The following is a 15,323-nucleotide window of genomic DNA, read 5'->3' on the forward strand; positions in this document are numbered from 1 at the left end:
CTCCTTCCCTTTGCATTTATGTGTATAAAATGTTTACATTTATTGTTAAAATTAATGGATGTTGATGAAAACTAAGCTATCTCAAAGGCAGTATTTGTTGCTATAAGTCTACAGACTTTCTGCAATAATGCTACCAACACAGATGTGGAAATGAAAATTGAATTGAGGCGGGGGAGGCTGGGGATACTCCCCAGAAAATGTTGGGGAAAAAAAAAAAGATATTTCCTGCATTCTGGTGTATTTTAAGAGGTTGTTAAACATCTAGTTTTACTTACATAAGGAAACACGATTAAATAACTATTTTATTCTTTGTTAAAATCAGGTCTCTCTTGTAAATGAGTCCTCGAGGCGCAATGGGATTAAATAAAGGTTGAATGAATTAATTAATTTTAGACAGCAGCAATAAGTAGTCTGACCAACAGCTCTCCTTGTGTGAATAAAGCACATTCATTCATTCATTCAACATTTATTCATACGTTAGTCTCACTGAGCCTCAAGGACTCATTTACAAGAGTGACCTGTTTTAAACAAAGAACACAGATGAGGTACAGACACCAATAGACAATCATATAAAAAACATCCATCCATCCATTATCTTTTGCTTATTCCAAAGTCGGGTCACAGGAGCAGCAGCTTGAGCAGGGGGGTCCAGACATCTCTTATGACAGCCACCTTTTCCAGCTCTGAGGATTCCAAGGTGTTCCCAGGCCAACCAAGAGACAGTCTCTCCTGCGTGTCCTGCGTCTTCCCCAGGGTCTCCTCCCAGTTGGACATGTCCGAAGCACCTCCCTAGGGAGGCACCCAGGGAGCATCCTTACCAGATGCCTGAACCACCTCAACTGGCTCCTCTCGACATGGAGGAGCAGTGGTTCTACTCTGAGTCTCTCCTGGATAACTTAACATCCCACCCTCTCTCTATGGGAGAGTCCAGCTACCCTGCAGAGAAAACTCATTTCAACCACTTGTATCCACAATCTCATTCTTTCGGTCACCATCCAGAGCTCATGACCATAGGTGAGGGTAGGAACATAGACCGACCGGCAAACAGAGAGCTTTGTCTTACAGCTCAGCTCTCTCTTCACTTCTGGGGGCCGAGATGGTGTAGAGGCAGGGCAGCCGGCTTGGGACCCAAAAGTCCCAGGTTCGATCCCCAGTCACTGCACATCACGTGGTGTCTCTAGGCAGCACACCTCATCCCCAAAATGCCCCCGGGCGCTTTCAATAGCTGCCCACTGCACCACCTGGTGGTGGATGGGTTAAATGCAGAGACTAATTTCGCCATTGTATGGAAACATACAGTGCTGACATTGTGATGACATTATTATTATTATAATTAACATATAAAAAACATATAAAATGATAAAGTAAATAGAAGAAATTATATAAAAATGAAACAAAAAAACAGCTACATTATAAAGTGATATAAAATACTAAAAACAGGAACATGTTTGCATTGGTTTTTGCCATGAACTTAAGTTGTTTAAAATCCCTTAAAGCGGTCAATGGCGAGAGCGTCAGACCTTTTTGCAAAGAATTCCAGGTTACAGAAGCAGAGTATGAGAAGGCCCTTTTGCCAAGTTCGATCTGCACTGATGGTACACTGCAGGTAATGATGTCTTGAGAGCGCACACTGTAGCTCAGGGGTGTCAAACCCACTTACAAAAGGGGGTCAAAATTAAAACATTTTCAAACTAAGGGCCAGTTTCAGAATCTACATTAACTCAAGTTAGAGACCCAACATGTTTTCTTTGTTGCAGGTTCCTCAACAAAAGTTTGATTGGTCTCATTTCTCTGTTGCACTTTTGACATCATAATCAAAGATTACTGGAAAAAAAAAGTGATAAAAGTATTTTACATTTAAAATAACATCTTGGGGGCCAGAAAAGATGTTAAGGAGGGCCACATTTGACCCCGGGGCCTTAAGTTTGACACATGCTGTAGCTGCACTGACAAAGTGACATGTAGGAGGAGATATATGAAGACAACAGACCAAGAAGTGATTTAAAGATGAAAATGTACCAGTGAAAGAGTCTGTGTGAAGTTAATGATGACCAGTTTAACAAAGAATATAGGGTGCGGTGATGAGGGTGGTAGTTACATACAGTTATGAATCTTAGGGAACCGTGTTAGACAGCGTCCAACATCTTCAAGGTGCTTGCAGGAACATTCATGTAAATAATTTTCAATTCAATTCAATCCAACAATGTTCAGTCAGGTCATCTGGACGATCCAGATAACCTGACTGAACATTGTTGGATTATTACCTGGATTATTGAACATGAACTTTGGAATTCAATTCAACCTTTATTTATACAAGTTAGTCTCATTTACTCTCATTGAGCCCCGAGGACTCATTGAAGAGACCTGTTTTAGCAAAGAATGATGACAACAGTAGACAACATTGATAACAGTAGACTATCATAAAATGCATATAAATTAAAAAGTAAATGAAAGAAAATTATATTAAATAACTAAACATAAACTGCTACATTATAAAACAATATAAAATACTAAATGTCACTGTACTGTACTAATGGCACCGTAGTCAATGGGCACGTTCCACTTCTCTCAAGCACCCCCTCCTCTCCCTGTGAGTGCCCTGCCAGGTGACCTCGGGGAAACACTGGATGTGGTGTGGAGTTGTTGTAGGTAACCAGGAAAACCAGGAGTGGATTTTTAGTGGTTTCAGTATTCTCCTATTAATCAAGTGGAATGGATTTGTTCACGAAGAAATAGAAACATTGCTGGGTGAACTAATATTTCATGGTAATTGTGGGAAGGGTGTCCAAATGAATATTTTTTTTAATGCAGGGGGGACACGTCTCCCTCACATATAGTTGTTGCAATGCCTATGGAAACAACCCAACCTCAAGGCGTAGTTTCTGAACTTGTAACAAACTGGATGGTCCTTAATGTAATCTATTTGGATCTAACACTTCTGTTGAATAAGATTTGGACACCACATCTCTCCACAGGGATGGTCTACTCTAGCTGCCTTGGAGCTCACAGAAGCTACTGTGAACAAGAACAAAGTTTCTCACTCTTTTTTTGTTTTTTGTAAATGTGTTTTGATGCATCACCACTTTGTAGTGCTGTAACAGAAAAGTTCTCCAGAGTGCTCCCTTGACAATCTGCATCTATCAGCTGTGCGGACTGAGGGGTCACAGGTCATGTGTGTCCAACTGGGTTGCAATTTTGTCATTTATGCAGGAAAAATATTTTATGCCAACTAATAAAATGCATTGTAGAGAAATATAACTTCAGCGCCTTTCAGTTTTTTTTAATAGTTTAATAATGATTTTCTCACAAGTTTATGAACAAATATATATTCCTTTTTTTTTCTCCACACAAACTCCACTTTTTGTGGATAGTTAGTTTGATTTATGTCCCCTGGTTTGAAGAATAGGTGAAGTAGATTAAAAAATATATTTTTGTGTTGCAATAATGAGCCTTTTTAGAAAGAAATGTACAGTCTTCCTGCTAATACTGTACACTTTTTAGGAATTATGGGTCTGCCAGAACCTATGCTGTCAAATATTTGAACAGGCTGCTCTTATTTTACTTATTTAGTATCCAAGTATGTAGTAATAATGTTAAAAAAACAACAAATGGTCCAAGCTAAATTCACTTTAAAATATACGCACTGTGCTTTTAGCAGCACTTGCTGAATGGCACAAGAACAATATGAGGTTGAACTCATTGTCACTGAACTGTGGCTTTAACAGAACTTTCCCTCGGAGCAACGATGTGTTGCTGTCTCTGTTTTTGAAACTAATGATCTGCTGTAAGCTGCAGTTAAGGTGGAATACAGTTAAGGTGGAATAACAGGAAGCTGGGCCTCACACAAAGCCCGTGACTGTAGAGTAGTTTTTATGTTGTCTGTTCAAAGTGGAAAATGTAAATTGGACGTGATGGGGAATAATCAATAGGATACTGGTTCAATACCAGCTCTGTCATTTGTGATTTTGTCAAGTACAGTGTGTTTGTGTGGGGGATGGGCAAAGAAAGAAAAAAACTAGCAAACATCGGCTGTGAAAGAGACAGCCTGCCTTTCGATGTGTGAATGATAAACAAGTTATTGTGACGTTTCATCAAATCAGCTAACTAACTGCCTTACAGGCTTATTGCCAATCCAGGCATTCAGCTGACTGTCCTGTCAACAAAACTTGACCAACTGGCTGACTAATTTATGGGATTGATGGGGAGGGAGATGTACAAACCAATTAATCAATCAGTATTTAAAAAATCCTGAGTAACTGTGGATTTACTTCAAGCCAAGTGCTGTGGACTTGTTGATTCTGGCTGATGGTAGAAATGTGATAGTTTCTACCCATGTATGTGGGCTTTATTTGTCTGTGTTGTTAGCAAAATAATTAATTAACTATTAGGCAAAGACTCGTTCCCAATTTATGATTTAAGAGTTTACCGATCACATAAGATCTGCTTTCAAGATTTCCTCTAACTATTGGAGTCAACGTTTTCCATCCATCCTTTCATCCATTCATATCTTTTGCTTGTTCTGAAGTCGGGTCTAGGGGGCAGCAGCTTGAGCAGGGAGGCCCAGACATCTCTTTCCACAGCCAGCTCTTCTGGGAGGACTCCAAGGCGTTCCCAGGCCATGAGACATTGTCTGTCCAGCATGTCCTGGGTCTTCTCTGGGGTCTCCTCCTAGTCGGACATGCCCAAAGCACCTCCCTAGGGAACAGAGTTACATTCAAGCCTAAAAAGCCCAGACGGCCCAGACCTGTATCGTTTTTTTCCGAGGCCGACACGAAACTGACGGATTAACTGTAATTACAGGCCCGAACCCCCCCCCCCCCCCCCCCCCCCACAAAAAAAAAAAAAAAAAAAAAAAATGTAACAACTCTTTTACTGCTTTTGTAAGCAGATCAGTTTGACATGCTATTTGAAAAACGTATTTCAAAGAAAGGAAGATATAAGATTTCTTGTTTCACCAAATGGATATCAAAAAGCCTAAAAAAAATCAACTCTAAAGATAGGTTATTATAAAGATGAACAATAATATTTTAGAGCAAAATTATTTGGAAAAATATAGTACACGGCTATTATAAATGAACGCATTGCTCGCTTCAGCTTTTGTAGATGCTGCTACTTCCTTCATCATACATAACAGCAAGTGCGGAGACGCACGCGCGTGGCGGCTAATCAGCTGATCTATCTGAGCTTAACTGGACTTTTTTTTTTTTACATCAACAAGTAGATTAACACAATTTCACATCATGCATTCTTATTTAGTTTTCTTTGTGCTTTATGATTCGTAAAACTGCATCAAAGCCCAAGACCGGCACACACATAAAGCACATTAATATGGTCTGGCCTGAATTCTGGTTGATCCGGGCCAGGCTGAAACAAAAAGTCCAGCAATGGATACCCAGGATGGTTGAACAGCTAGAATCCTACATAAGTCAAGAATGGGACATGTTCCCCAAAAACCTGAGCAACTGGTCTCAGTTCCATTTACAGACTGTTGTTAAAAGAAAAATGGATGCTTCTTAGTGTACATGTATCAACTTTATTTTTAAATGTATTGCTAGGCCTGTCACGATAACAAATTTTGCTGGGCGATTAATTGTCTCAGAAATTATTGCGATAAACGATAATATTGTTTGAAATTTAACAATAATTGTCAAATTTTAGAAGAAATGCTGATTTGTTCCGAGGTCGGCCTGTTAGCTTAGCTCGTAGCTTAGCTTCTCAGCTTAGCTGCTTTTAACGATCCAAAAACGTGATTTTGGACGATTAAAATGGATTTTAAAAGGAAAAGAGAAAGGGAGGAGTCAATGAAGAGCACTGGAGTTGAGCTTTTTGTCATCCAGTGTCTTCAGAAAGAGAGACAAAGAAACGATAAAGCCGGTAAATGAAAATGACGTTGATCATTTTCATTCATCATGTGATTAACTGATTTATTGTTTTATCGCGACAGGCCTGTGTTGCTGTTATAAAATACAAAATTACCATTTATATTTGCACAATTTGTTTTAGTTTAAACATTTATTATGCTCACTGTGTTGTGTTGATAATAAAATATGGAATTGAGATTTGCACATTGTTGCGTTTGTTTTTATTTACATTTTGCATAATGTCCCAACTTTTTTGGAATTTGGGTTTTACAAAATAAAATGTTTTCTATTTAAGAAAAGTCACAAAATGTATGCTACAGATAGGGGCTGTCTTATAAACCAAATTATAATTTCTCTGTTAATTAAGGTTTTAGAGTCGTGACTCGTGAAAATATCAACCTTCAGTACGTTAATTTTAATACCAAGTGAAGCATGTACGGTATAATTTCTTTGAGCCCCTCCAGAGAAATGACAAGATGCGTTGGTGCTAAGGTGTTGCCTAATGGCAGTATGCTTTTCAATGCATGTTAATCTACCTCCATCTCTCTGGAGATTGATGCATCTCTATAGAAACACAGCTCACCTCGAGCAGTTCAAACACTAATTAAAGTCCAGGAAGCTTAATGAGTCAGACAGACGAAGCACAAAGCACCTGAGCATTCTAAAATAGTTTAACTTGGCTTTACATTAGATGTTCATTCAATTCAATTCAAAAATACTTTATTAATCCCAAAGGGAAATTAAATGTTGTAACTCATTATCCTCATTTCATTAAGAGATGTTATAGATATTGATGGCTGTAGGCATGAAGGTCCGTCCCACAGTGGATCAGAAGAAACTGGCCGCAGACGCCGTCCGATCCAGCCTCTCGGTTCCCTCGGGTTGCAAGACAGCTTGCATGCCAGGCAGAACTCCTCCCAGAGCGATGATCACTCCTCCCAGCAGCCTGCTGAGCTCCTTGTCACCACAGACAGCTGACCAGGGGACGATCCTGGTCCTTCTGCTGTCATGAGCCGTGTTTCCTGCCAGTTCAAGGATCTCAGTGGTCAGGCACTTGAGCATAGCTGGCTGGTAGACGGGAATGCATCCGCAGCACCACCTTTTCAATTAATTTACGATTTGGGGCTGTAGTTGCGATATTATTTAGAGCTTTTGAGATGTTAATCAGCTGCTCCCGGTTGTAAAAAACCCCCAAAAAAAACCAGCTTGTTGTCATGGTTACGCATCATAACAACTGTCCAAAACTAAAAAAAGTTTCAATAAAAATCCTTCCAGCTGCACAGTGGAAACAATCATTAAAAAAAAGTGATTTACATCCAGAAAAAGAGGAATTAAAGTTTCCAAAAGCAAAATCTCAGAATGAAAGTAACAGAGCTGCTCCAACATGCAGCCACCCCGAGTGACGCAATTCCATCCATCCATCCATTTTCTTCCGCTTATCTGGGGTCGGGTCACGGGGGTAGCAGCCTAAGTAGGGAGGCCCAGACTTCCCTCTCCCCAGCCACTTGGGCCAGCTCTTCCGGGGGAATCCCGAGGCGTTCCCAGGCCAGCCAAGAAACATAGTCCCTCCAGCGTGTCCCTGGTCTTCCTCTGGGTTTCCTCCTGGTGGGACATGTCCGGAACACCTCACCAGGGAGGCGTCCAGAAGGCATCCTAAACAGATGCCCAAGCCACCTCAACTGGCTCCTCTCGATGTGGAGAAGCAGCGGCTCTACTCTTGAGTCCCTCCCGGATGATCGATTTTCTCACCCTATCTCTAAGGGAGAGCCCAGACACCCTGCAGAGAAAACTAATTTCGGCCGCTTGTATCCGAGATCTCATTCTTTCGGTCACAACCCAAAGCTCGTGACCATAGATGAGGGTAGGAACATAGATCGATCGGTAAATTGAGAGCTTCGCCTTTTGACTCAGCTCTCTTTTCACCACGACAGACCTGTACAGTGCCTGCTTCACTGCAGACGCTGCACCTATTCACCTATCAATCTCACGTTCCATTTCCCCCTCATTCGTGAACAAAACCCCTAGAACTGAATTCTAGAACATACAAATCTTACTGACTCATCAATGGTCTGAGATCAAACACACTTGCAGAGCGTTGTGCAAAATGTGGTCAATAGAATTTACACAACTTCTCTACACTTAGTCATAGTGAGAACACAGAGTAGGAGCTAAATACTTCAGCCTTCTACTGAAAGGTGTCCTGCACAGGAAGACATTCTGCAGCCTAAAGGACACGACCAGAATGTCTAAAGGACCGTACCAGAACGTCTAAAGGACCGTACCAGAACGTTGGAGTGGCTTTTAAAAGTATTCAGACATTTTTCTCTTTTTGCTACTTTGCTTTGTTGTAGCTTGGACCTCAACCTTCAGTTATTTATTTTCATCAATACTTTAAACTTATTACCCCAAATTAGAAATACCTCAAATTGAAAACAGAATTACATGTTTTTATAAATTACTGCATTAAAAAAAAAACTAAAACATCAAATTTCCACAAGTATTCAAACCTTTTGTAATAACATTTGAAATTCAACTCAGGAGTGGTGGCGCAGAGTTTAGAGAAGGTGAGCCTGTGATCAAAAGGTTGCCGGTCCAACTCCCCGGACCAAGTACATCAAAATGTGGGTGGGAAAGGTGAAACACCCACACCTGCCTCTATCCTCATTTACCCCACTCTGGGCCCTTGAGCCTCACCATCTGCTCCCCCGGGTGCCTTGCTCCACACAGAGGACTGCGGTAGCTCGGTGGTCTATTGGTGTCGTCAGGAAGGGCATCCGGTGTAAAAACAATCTCCAAGGCTTCGTGAGAGTTAGTTTGCTGTGGCGACCAGAAGAAGGGAGCAGCCGAAAGGAAAATTGAAAAAATTGAAATTCAAGTCAGTTTCCTCCTGTTTCTCTTGATTGTTGCAGAGATGTTTCCATACTGGGACAGGAGTCCACCTGTGGTAAAATAAACTGTCTGGGCATAGCTTAAAAATGAAAATGGCTCTTATAGAAGGCCTCAGAGCTGACGGTTAGGTCAAAGGAACTGAGGTTGCACTGAAAGTTCCCCAGAGTACTCGATAAGTCTTACATGAAAGAACCGTGGAACAATCAGAAGTCTCCCAGGCGATGGTGGCCCGACCACACTGAGCAATCAGAAGGCCCTTACTGAGAGAGGTCAAACTTTATTTGTGTAATACATTTTGTTTAGAGTAACCCAGTGTGCTTTCCAGCAAGGCCTAAAACCAGTTTGAAATGTAAATACATGAAACTACACATGCTCATTTAAAGCTATACAAGTATCAGAAACCAGTACCAACCCACCAAACCAGAACTGGTGCATGCCTGCTTACAATGAGTTGTTTTTCTTTAGGCCATTGCATATTTTGTTTAACTTTTTTTTTCTATAGCTACCATAATTTACGGACTATAAGCCGCTACTTTCTTCACACGCTTTGAACCCCATGCTGCAGCTAAGTTATGGATTTTTTTTTTCTTCTGTCTAAACATTTAGCCTCGTCACACCTGGGTGCTCACATAGCTGCCCAATATACGTCTCTCTGGGGGGTGGGTCCTCGTAAGTCAGTGAGACTACCTGTGGTTAAAAAAATCTGACCAGTGAAGTTACCAAACAGGTCACAGTGGACCAGTGAAACTGGTCCACTGTGACCTGCTGTACCCCCAGCCTGGGGGTTAATCTGAAGCACTACAGAACGAGTTTGTTTAAACAATGTTGATGAAGAGTGAGCCTAAAATTTGCAGTTACGCCTTCAGGAATTCATATTTATTGACCATGTGAAACTGTAGTTGCTGTAATTCAGAGTCAGAGTCAGAGATTCTTTATTGTCATTCGCACCTCATGTGGTTCATGTGGTGGAGGGAAATTATGTACACAGGGTCCCAGTTACATCCAACAATAAAATGTATAAGAAAAATAATAACATCTGATATGAACTAAGAAAAGCATCAACTAAATATACACTAAGCACTCATAACATAAAACATTGAACATCAGCACAAACATGAACATGAGTCTGTGTGAGCAGATGTGCACGCATGAACACATCAACATTGAAACAGATCAGCAGCAACATGAAACAGATCAGCAGCAACATGAAACAGATCAGCAGCAACATGATGTGATTTTTTTCACAGTGATTATTCTGGTTAGAGATTCATAATGTGATCTAACAAATCCAGGTTTTCTTTAACAATCTATTTTGTTTGTTTGTTTGTTTGTTGCACCCTACAAGGTGGTTCAAAACGACCAAGGTCGCTAGAGGTTGTTAGTCTTAGCTGTGTTTGGATTAACCGTAAACTATTTCACCAAACTTGAGCCCAACAAAACAACTTCCAAAACCCTTACTGAAACATCTAAAACCATTTCACCTTAAACCTCCAGGGGAAAAGACAGAATAAGGTCACATGGATGCAGTTTCAGACTCTCTGTGGTGGTGGAGCGCCCTGCCAGCCGTTTATCTGAGAGCCGTGGAAACTCAGGACTGAGGTGGACTTTAGAACAAAACTTATTTGTGGATTTTTTATTAGTTTTCATTAAAGAGAAAAGTCCCTGACATCGACAAACACGAAGATGGTTCAAATCTAATTTAATCAAACCAAATCAAAAACATTATTAATATATATCGCCTCTTACAGTAAAAAACTGCTCAAATCAAACTCTAAAACACTCCAGTGTGATTAGCAGCAGCTGAACTAAAGTATCCCAGGTTTCAATAGAACCTGTGTCTCTGCAAATTTTAACCTTTCTTATGTAATTTTCTATTAAATCACTTTGATGTAGTAAGAAAAAAACTGAATGTTGCATTTTAAATCTAAAGGAAAAAAAGACACTTGGATATAGTAGATGCCCCCCTATGCTCTGTGCAGTAATAAGACAACATGCTATGCAGCAATATTGATGATATGTGGGGGGGTCTGAGGAGGTTTAAAGGTATCAACTGTGTCTTTGTGCTACTTTATGAGTCACATGAGGGGGAAGACATTCTGACTTCACAAGTGTTATTATAGTTTTACACCACTGATCTAAAAATAACTCCTTCATGTTTTTATTGCTGCACCTTCAGACATGATCCCCCACTAAGGATGGCTTTGATCGGTTGAAAAGGAGCACTGTCTGGACGGGGCTGCAGAGGGAGGGGGCGCTTTGGTCTGGATAATATTTAGTTATGAGACGCAGTGTCCAACAAGAGAAATATATGCAACAACTGAACATTTAGCAGAGAAGCAGCAGGTTCATTTTAGAAGAGTTTGAAAAACAAGAATCAGTGTCAGTTTTACTACCTGGCTGTTAGCGTGTTTTACTGCGTTAGTTAGCATCTTGGTCCTTTTACTGGAGCGTTGCTGTTTTATCATTTAGCTAGTGTTTAGCTCCTTTTAGCTTCAACAATTCAGCTTCATTTGTCAACAAAACCATTCAGCTCTCAATGTTCACGCCGTATTTTCACAGAAAATGTATGGGCACCAGTGACCCCCGCGACCCGAAAAGAAAGACGCGGGTAAAGATAATGGATGGATGGATGGATTCCTCTCGTTTGTTTAAAATCTCCTGTTGCTTTAATTAAAAAAGGTTGTTTTAATTTACCAAATAAACAAACAGAAAATATCTCAGCAGCTTGTGTTGACCGTAGTGTAGTTTTGCATGCAACATTTTTCCCTGCAGAAAGAAAACGGGACTCTTCAGGTCCGATGAGACAAAAATCTCTGCTTCACCTTTTTATTTATCGCCTTTAAATAGACCTGGCTCTTAAAATTAAGGAACAAAGAGTGTTCCTTAACAACTTAATGTGGAACATGTAGGCCTGTCGTGATAAACAATGAATCAATTAATCGCATGGTAAATTAAAATGATCGTACTCGTTTTAATTTATCGGCTTTATCGTTTCTTTGTGTCCCTCTCGTTCTACTGAAGACACTGGATGACAACAGGTTCAACTCCGGGGCTCTTCACTGACGCCCCTCCCCCCACCCCCACCCCCACCCCACACACACACTTTCTCTTTAAAATCTGTTTTAACCATCCCAAAATCACGTTTTGGGATGGTTAAAAGCAGCTAAGCTACGAGCTAAGCTAACAGGCCGACCTCGGGGAAAAAAAACCTTCGTCTTGTCGAAGTTCCAAAATTGAAACCCGTGCTTTTGTCTAAACAGTTTTTCTCTGCAAAAAGAAGCTGAGAACTTGTTTACTGGTGTTTTATTAAAAGCTTTGTGTGAAAAACGCTTTGCTAAAGAGCTCAAACCACACCGAGCGTCCGCCATTTTAAGAACTGAAGAACAGGAACGAGAGACAGCCCATGTCAAGTCAAGGAGCCTCCCTCCCTTTTTTATTAAAGAGACACGCTGCTCGCTCACTCACTATCCATCCATCAGTTCAAACAATCTTATACTGCCATCAGTGGTCAAAATAGGTACTACACACAAAAATTTACAAACATGTCTTCTTAAATTTGACAATAATTACTAATTATTGTCAAATTGCAAATAATATTATCGTTTATCGCAATAATTTCTGAGACAATTAATCGCCCAGCAAAATTTGTTATGACAGGTCTAGGAACATGTCTCTTTTTTAGGTTATAAACACACACACACAGGTTTGTCTTGCTATCTTTACATGGACTTTGCATTGACTTCCATTAATTTTTCATTAATTTCTATAGCCTGACTCTTACACTAAACCTAACCATTACCAGTAGATACCTAACCCTAAACCCACCAGCAGCACTTGAACTGGGCTTTGGTCCTCACAAAGACCAGTTGGTCCTCACAAAGTAGTATGTGTTCAAAAATGATCCTCACAAAGTAACACAAACAAGCACATGCACATGTACTGTATTCAATCACGTCTCCTCCTGGATAATAAAGCATGTGACAAGAACGAATGAATCAATCTGTCAAGAGGTGTGTGTGCATCATAAAAGCTGTCCTGCTTCAAACACACACACACACACTGACCCAGTGATGCACAGCACACCTGGCCACAAGTGTACAGCAGAAATGGAAAAGACAAAGGAGGTGAAATAAAAAAAACACGCATGTGTGGATATCAGGGCATGATTTACATGTAGAACACATGAAACACACACACACAGAAAGCTCAGACTGAGTGCACCACGCTGCTGAGGCTGACGTCATCGTGCTCCACAGAACGTGGATCAATCGGTGTTTCCAGCGTTCCATAGTAGCGGATGTAGATTTAACAACAGCAGCAGCTTCGTCACCATCTTGTTCCCGTGGAGCTACGGTCACATCCAGCAGCTCCGCAACGACTGAGTCATCAACTCAACAAGCCTGTTGCTCATAAAATATGGTGCAAACAATAACGGACACGTGTCTGGTGGCGTGCGATGGGACTGTTGTGGCTGCTTTAGTGTCTTACTTTATCTGTGCTTTAAAATGTAGAAGCATTACAAAACAGTATTATTTTACTCTTGTTATTATTATTATTAAGCAAGGTACAATATCATTTAGACAGCAAAGGTTATATAAATTGCATTTTTAAGCAAATAAATCATTTATTTATTTATTTTTGTTTTAACACCATGAAACCAAGTTTTTATTTTTATTTCATTTCTTAAACCTGTCAAACCATCAGCATGTCATACTGGCTCAGGCCTGCTGGTGTCTACAAACTAAGGAAATGCAACAGAACAGAAGACCCAACGTGAAAACTACGAGTTGTACTGCAACGAACAGCTCAACCATCAGGGTACGTCATATTAATGTGTCTGCAGTGAATTATGTAGGCACTGTGGCAAATTAAACTAAAATCCCTTTTTGAAGTTTATGTTTTGAACCTTTTTCTCTTTGCAAACTTCTCCTCCCAACAGTCAGAACGCACTAGTCCCAGTTATTGAACGGGTTTTTCCAAAACAGCCAGCTGTAAATGGTGATCGAAACAGAAGTCTCGTTAAGTTACGTGGAAATCCTTAAAATGTGAAAGGGAAAATGTTGAGTTAAAGGCCAGCCCTGCCACAAACTATCACTGATGTGCTCATCCCCAGGGTGTGTGTTATAATTTGTGTATTTACAGTCTTATATATATATATATAAAAAATACGGCCTCTGGACGTGGACTGCACAGAAACCACACATCCATGGGGAACATGCTGGAATAACTCATCACTGCTTTATGTGGCTCCATTTTATATTATATTTAAACTGCTTTAGTGTGGTGACAATCCTTTGGCCTCTTTTCATTCATCGTGTGTGAAGGACAGCTCGTCTGTAAAACTGGAAAGCTGCATTTTCAGGTAAGCACAAAATAAACAACCAAACAGCTTATTCTTAAATTTGAAAAATTAAAATGCAACAAATAAGTAAAATGTTACCTAACTAGAAAATTCATATTTAGGTACATTTTTGTATCAAGTTGAATTAAGGACTTTTTAGCTAAATAACCAACCTTGTTTAACCACTTGACAAGCTCACTTACTGTTTATGATCAAAGCAGAGCAGAAATGGTGGTGAAATTATTTAAACTCACCCTGTGGTGTTCAGAAGAAGAAGAAGAAGAAGAAGAAGCTCCTGTCTGATCAACAAACTGCTTGCTAGCTGATGTCCAGGCAGTATTTTCCTCCAGAGCAGCTCCTTCTTCATGAGAAACCACCGTCGACTCTGAGATGAATGAAGCCGCTGCGTCTCCTTGTCAACAAATTAGCATAAACCCCGCCCCCCCGCGCGCTACGATTGGCCACCACTCAGGAATCCTTTTCATCTGATTGGACCAAGCTTCTTGTCAATCAACAAAAAAAAAAAGAGGGAGAAGACCAATATGTGGCTTTTAGAAAAGAACTGCAGACATTTCACCACGAAATAAAAAACAAGCTTACAGCTTAAATAAATAGATGTGTGCGTGTCTGTTAGCAAAATATTCCAAGAACCACTGGACAAATTTTAATGAAACTACTGGAAGGGACAGGATTCATTCAAACTTTATTTATACAGGTTAGTCTCATTGAGTTTTGAGGACTCATTTACAAGAGAGACCTGTTTAGGGAGCAGATGGGGGTTAAGGGCCTTGCTCATGGGCCCAGGGTGGGGCGGATGAGGGTGGGGGCAAGTGTTGGTACTTCACCTACCCCACCCACATTTTTGATGTTGTCTGTACCGGGGATGTGAACCATCGATCTTCCGATCACAGGCCCACCTCCTCTAGCCTCTGCACCACCACTCCCCCCAGCAGATGGGGGGGGGTTTAAACAAAGAACGAAGATGAGATACAGATAACTAGACCATCATAAAAGCAGATGAAATGAAAAGTAAATAGAATAAATTATAATTAAAAAATGAAATAAAACAGCTCCATTATAAAAAAAAAAAGCTACATTCAATTATCATACAAATACCATAATTGCCAGTCTATAAGCTGCTACTTTTTTCACATGCTTTGAACCCCACAGCTTATACAATGCTGTGGCTAATTCATGGATTTTTAATTTGTGTGTGTGTGGGGGGGGGGCGG

The 15,323-nt window shown here is 40.4% G+C and overlaps 1 protein-coding gene across 1 annotated transcript in view; it reads right to left on the reverse strand.

Annotated features, from left to right (window-relative positions):
• The window catches only part of LOC119425672 (hippocalcin-like protein 4), a 27,413-nt gene extending 12,941 nt beyond the window's left edge, over positions 1–14,472 (reverse strand). Inside the window, exon 1 of the mRNA XM_037693214.1 lies at positions 14,346–14,472. The gene's annotated coding sequence lies outside the window, so the exon portion shown is untranslated. The remainder of the gene's footprint in view (positions 1–14,345) is intronic.
• Positions 14,473–15,323: the final 851 nt, after the last annotated feature.

The sequence above is a fragment of the Nematolebias whitei genome, chromosome 19, assembly GCF_014905685.2.
Source record: "Nematolebias whitei isolate Nwh7 chromosome 19, NemWhi1, whole genome shotgun sequence".
Taxonomy (NCBI): domain Eukaryota; kingdom Metazoa; phylum Chordata; class Actinopteri; order Cyprinodontiformes; family Rivulidae; genus Nematolebias; species Nematolebias whitei.